This window comes from Mus caroli, chromosome X (genome assembly GCF_900094665.2).
Source record: "Mus caroli chromosome X, CAROLI_EIJ_v1.1, whole genome shotgun sequence".
Lineage (NCBI taxonomy): Eukaryota > Metazoa > Chordata > Mammalia > Rodentia > Muridae > Mus > Mus caroli.
The window spans coordinates 2,174,503-2,180,649 of NC_034589.1; positions in this window are offsets into that span (position 1 = coordinate 2,174,503).

The window sequence follows — 6,147 nt, forward strand, 5'->3', positions numbered from 1 at the left end:
AAAAAAAAAAAAACTAGCCAGTCGTGGTAGCATACGCCTTTAATCCCAGCACTTGGGAGGCAGAGGCAGGTAGATTTCTGAGTTCGAGGCCAGCCTGGTCTACAGAGTAAGTTCCAGGACAGACAAGACTACACAGAGAAACCCTGTCTTGAAAAACCAAACCCTCCCCCAAAAAGAACTTTAGAAGCTCTGGGGCAGGGGTACACAAAATCAGGCCTTGGGGTGCCGCTCAGTGCTAGGGCACTTGCCTAGCATGCATAAAACCCAGGATTCTCTTCCCCCCAAACCACAAAAGACTTTTTGTTTTCATAACTGGTGCTTTTTAGTCCAAGACAGAACCTGTGCTTCCAGACCTTACATATTACATCCTTACTGCAGCTTTCCCTTCCTTCCCCCCTCCCCCCAGCCACCCCCCTCTTCCACATCACCTCAGAAAAGAGCAGGCCTTCCAGAGGCATTAACCAAACATGACATAACAAACTACAGCAAGACCAGGCATAGATTCTCACATCAAGGCTGGACAAGGCTGCCCAGTAGGAAGAAAAGTTCCCACGAGTAGGCAAAAGAGTCTGATAGCCTCTGCTCCCACTGTTAGGTGTCCCACAAAGACACCAAGCCACACAGCTATAACATATATGCACAGGACCTAGGTCAGAGCCCTAGAGGCTCCCTCATGTCTGTGAGTTCCCATGAAGCCTGGTCAATTGATTCTGTGGGCCGTGTTCTCCTCAGATCCTTCCTCCCCACCCCACACAGGACTCCTCAAGCTTCACCCAATGCCTGGCTCTGGGACTCTGCACCTGCTCCCATCAGTTGCTTCATGAAGTCTCTCTGGTCTCTATGATGGTGATTATGCTCCGCCCCAATCCCAAAACACTCTGCAGGCAGGACAAACTGTAGGTGGAAGGTTTGGTGACTGGGTTGGTGTCCCAGTCCCTCCACTCAGGCCTCACATCTTTATACAATAGTAAGAGAGGGAAAGACCTCAGGACAAAGGCTTTCTCCCAACAAGGTCTAGAGATTACTCTTCCTAGCAGGTTGAGAAAAACCAAATCAAATGTTTCACTCCAAAGACAAATAGCTTTCCACAGGAAGCAAAGTTCTTATGTCTGGTTCAGAACAATCATAATATCTGTGCAGTGGTAGTGCACACCTTTAATCCCAGTACTTGGGAGGCAAAGGCAGGCAGATCTCTGTGAGTTTGGGGCCAGCTTGTTCTATACAGTGAGTTCCAAAACAGCCAGGACTGTTATACAGAGAAACCCTGTCTCAAAACACCAAACAAAAAAACAAAATTAAAACAAAAACAAAACAAACAAAACTCTATGGAGAATGGGATAATGACTCTGGGGGCAGTAGTGGAAGGCCCCCTACACAGAACTGAGCATCCCTTCAATCTGTTCTGCAAGAAAACCCCATGCACACACAACTCACAGTCAGCTGCCCAAGAGGGTCTTGGACTCTTCCCAGACACAAGTAATCCTTCTGACTCAGCCTCCCAAATAGCGAGGATGACAACCTTATACCACTGTGCCTGGCTTCTTCCTGTTTAAACAGTATTTACTGGTAATCTATTGTGTGTGCAGATTGGTGCCAGATGGTTCCGGGAAACATCAGAAATCTGTTCTCTCACAGTTAGGGGCTTGGGGGTGGGTGAAAAAGGGCAGAAGCAAAAGGCTGGGCGATAGCTGGACTACAAGGTGAGCCTCGTTTTAGCCCAGGTACTGGACTGCAATTATTGTATGGCTTAGGTTCTATCCTTTGCTCCCTCCAGGTTGGGTTTTCTTCTTTTGTACTAAAAAGAGTTTAAATCAGCAATCTCAAAAGATACAGCCTGCCTTGTCTAAGGCTATAGACTGAGCCCAACTATAGAATTTATGACAGAGATAGCCATGCAAAGAGAAGGTCCAGAGACCACTTGGCTTCTGCTTCCTCTTACTTATCAAAAGCAAGAAGGGTCAATGAAGGGATCAGGCAGGGTCTTTGCTGGAATTTAGCTCATAAACTGCTGAAGCCAAGGAGCTCAAAGGACAGATAAGAAAGAAAGAGTTGGTGCTCCTGGGAACTTGAGAGGCCTGGCGTGAAGCTGGAGAGGAGGTGGCAGAAAAAGAAAGCAGAGCCTCCCTTTCCCAGGGAGCAGGGGCTAATTTCCAGGCTGATGCTTTGAGTGCAGCTCCTTAAAAATCCCACCCTGCCTGTCCTGGCATTCCAAGGAAAAGGGAACCTTATCTATGCTTCCCAATGCAAGAGAACCCAATGGACAGATGACTCACAGTCAGCTGCCCAAGAGGGTCTTGGACTCTTCCCAGACACAAGTAATCCTTCTGACTCAGCCTCCCAAATAGCGAAGATGACAAGCCTGTACCACCATGCCTGGCTTCTTCCTGTTTAAACAGTATTTATTGACAATCTATTGTGTGTGCAGATTGGTGCCAGATGGTACTGGGAAAACATCAGAAATCTGTTCTCTCACAGTTAGGGGTTGGGGGGTCGGTGGTGGGAAAGGCAGAAGCAAAAGGCCGGGCAATAGCTGGGCTGCCATTCCCAGGCTTTGCAGGACACTTCATTTCCTGGTTCTTCTAGTTTCTGGTGGCTGCTAGTCTTTCTTGGTGTGTAAATTCTAGTGTTCTGTCTTTATCATGTCCTGCTCCATTTTCCTCTTATAAGAACACCTTAGGGGCCAAGCAGTGGTGGCGCACACCTTTAGTCCTAGCACTTGGCAGTCAGAAGTAGATGGATCTCTGTGAGTTTGAGGCCAGCCTGGTCTACAGAGTGAGTTCCAGGACAGCCAGGGCTACCCAGAAAAACTTCAAAAAAACAAACAAGCAAACAAACAAAAAACCCAAAAAGCAACCAACCAACCAACTAACCACCGCCACCAAAACACTGGAGTGGAGTGGAGCTAGTGAAATGGTTCACTGCTAAGAGAATTTGCTGTTCTGGAACAGGATCCCAAGTTCAGTTCCCAGCAGCCACATGGCTGCTCACAGCTGTCTATAACTCCCATTCTATGGGATCCAATGGCATCTTTTGACTTCTGTGGGCACTAAGCATGTGTGTGGCCTAGTATGCGATGCAAGACAAACATGCAGGCAAATACACATAAAATACACTTTTAAAATGAGAGAGAGAGAGACAGAGACAGAGACAGAGACAGAGACAGTGTAGGGACTGGCTCTAAAGCCTAGTGCTAAAGTACTTGCCTACCATAGTCCTGCCTTGGGCGTCATCCCCAGCTTGCATGCAGAGTAAAACAAAAGGAATACTTAATGTTTGTTTGTTTGTTTGTTTTGGGGGGGAGGGTTTCTCTGTATAGCCCTGGCTGTCCTGGAACTCACTCTGTAGACCAGGCTGGCCTCGAACTCAGAGATCCTCCTGCCTCTGTTTCCTAAGTGCTGGGATTAAAGGCATGCGCCACTACTGCCCGGCTTATTATTTTTTTTTTTTTAGATTTATTTATTTATTACATGTAAGTACACTNTAGCTGTCTTCAGACACACCAGAAGAGGGAGTCAGATCTCATTACGGATGGTTGTGAGCCACCATGTGGTTGCTGGGATTTGAACTAAGGACCTTTGGAAGAGCAGTCGGGTGCTCTTACCTGCTGAGCCATCTCACCAGCCCCCGGCTTATTTTTTTTGTGGGGGTTGGTAAGACAGGTTTTCTTTGTGTCACCCTGGCTGTCCTAGAACTAGCTCTATAGACCAGAGATCCACCTTCATCTGCCTCTTGAGTACCAGGATTAAAGGCATGGGCTACCACCACCCAGCAGAAATTCTTATTAACAGAGAGTATAGCTCTATTGCTTTAGGGAGGTTGTTTGGTTCTTAGACATGGGGAGGTCTTGCTGTGTAGTTCTAGCTGTCCTGGAATTCACTCGGCAAACCAGGTTGGCCTCAAACTCACAGACATTGGCCTGCTAATTTAGCACCTCCCAGGTGCTGAAGGAACACAGCACCATGTCTGGTGTAAATATGGCCCAAGTGTTCCATGAAAGTATAAGCTGTTAATACTATCACTCTTAACTTTAAATATTATTTATTATGGATGTATGCATGATACGTGGGTATGGACATATGTGTTATGACACATTTGTGGCTGTAGAGGACTGTGGCATGGTTTCTCCTCTTCCACCTGTAATGGGATTTTAGAAGTAGAACTCAGATCAACAGGCTTATACAGCAAGTGTGTTTACCTATGGTGCCATTTCACCTGTCTTTCTATTCAAAATACAGAGTTGAGAAAATATAACCAGGCATATTCAGTTAGGTAAGGTCAGGTGGTAAATAGGGCTCTGAGACAGGGGGTAGCTGGGAGTTTGGGGGTACACACTCACCAAAGAGCCATGAGACCATATACAATACAAAGAACGTGGGTGTGATTTCTGAACCTCTTGGTGAAATTACAGAAACATCTGCCCACACTCCTCTCTGGGCTTTCCAGACGTGCAGAGAGATCAGTTCATAGAAGATAAAGGAAGAGGCAGAGATAGAGTCAGGGTGGCTGCAGAGTCCCGTGTTCTTGTGAAAAAGCCCAGCTAGCAGTGAGCTTTTGCATCATGGGAGAGGCCAGGACCTATCCAGAGGGGCAGCTATACCAGCTGCAACGTAGGTTACTGTCCAGGTGCAGCTGTCTTGTAGAAAAGCAGAAGCCATGGAAATTCAACAGAGAATCTTTTACTATTGTTTTCTTATGGTACTAGAGCCTGAACCTAAGGCTTCAAGCATGTTAGCAAGTATAAAAACTTTTCTACACTTAGAGTCATAGTTTTTAATATATCTGGATGTTTTGCCTGCCTGTATATCTGTGCACCACAGCCCTTAACTACGGAGCAATCTCCCCAGCCCTTTCTTTTTTTTTTTTTTTTTTTTTTTTTTTGGTTTTTCGAGAAAGGGTTTCTCTGTATAGCTCTTGCTGTCCTGGAACTCACTTTGTTGATCAGGCTGGCCTCGAACTCAGAAATCCGCTTGCCTCTGCCTCCCAAGTGCTGGGATTAAAGGCTTCCTACATAGTATGCCAGCATTCTACTGACTGAGCTACATCCCTAGCCCTTGCTTTAAGGTTGTCCTTGATCTTCCTGCTCTTGCTTCAGCCTCCTGCATGCTGGGATGATAGATGTGTACCATCATTCCAGGCTGCTAATTAAATGCTTTTAAATAATCTTTTGCAGTCAGTAAACAGGTGAGCAAATAATTGGAACAAGCACATCATGGAAGAGCATCTCCCAATGCCCAATAAACACTCGCGAGATCTTCTCCTTCAGTCCTCATCAAGGAACAGAGATGTCCAATTACAAAGGAGGAACTGCACAGAGGACTAGATGGGTAAACAGTTTAAGATTGATTTTATCTTTAAATGCACACTTCTATCAGTGGTCTCAGGAACAAAAGGCCATTTCTAGGAGGGAATCAGCCTCAAGGTATTGGATATTCTCAAGAGTCTCCAGGTGAACAGATGGAATGGTGCGTGCCTTGTAATCCCAGTAATCAGGAAGCAGAGGAAGGAGGATCAAGATGTGAGATCAGTCTGGGTCATACAAGGCTCTCTAATAATAAGAACCACCACCAGCAACAAAATGTGGTACCAGGCTGGTGGGATGGTCCGTTGAAGGAAGGGGGTGGGATGAGGATGAGGTGAGGATTACATTAAAGTTTGTGTTCAAACCTTAAGCAGAATGACTCACGTACGGCCTACCCATTTCTAGCTAACATGCACCAGGAACGTGGGTGGGAGGGAATGATGTCTGTCAGTGGCAAGATGGGGCTTACCACTGCAGAACATAAGAGGTAACATATTGTGAAAGGTGCCAATGTGGTACCTAGAGCCACTAACAGAAGAGTTGACATTCTGTGGACTCCTGGACCCAGAGCTAACCCCACCATCCATCTGCCTGGAGTCTCCAGCAGCCTGGAAGTCACCATCACCATGACCTTATAGATGCTCGCCAGGGACCACTGCTTGGACTTTAACTGGCTTAGTTTGGGCGGAGTGGGAAGACACCTGTCTGTGAGTTCTCATTTGCCATCATGAGATTGCCTATCTAAAATTCTTTCCAGGTACCAAGATTTCTCCTGCACTCTAAACTGCACCAAGACCTTTCACCTTCCTTTTCTCTCTCTCTCTCTCTCTCTCTCTCTCTCTCTCTCT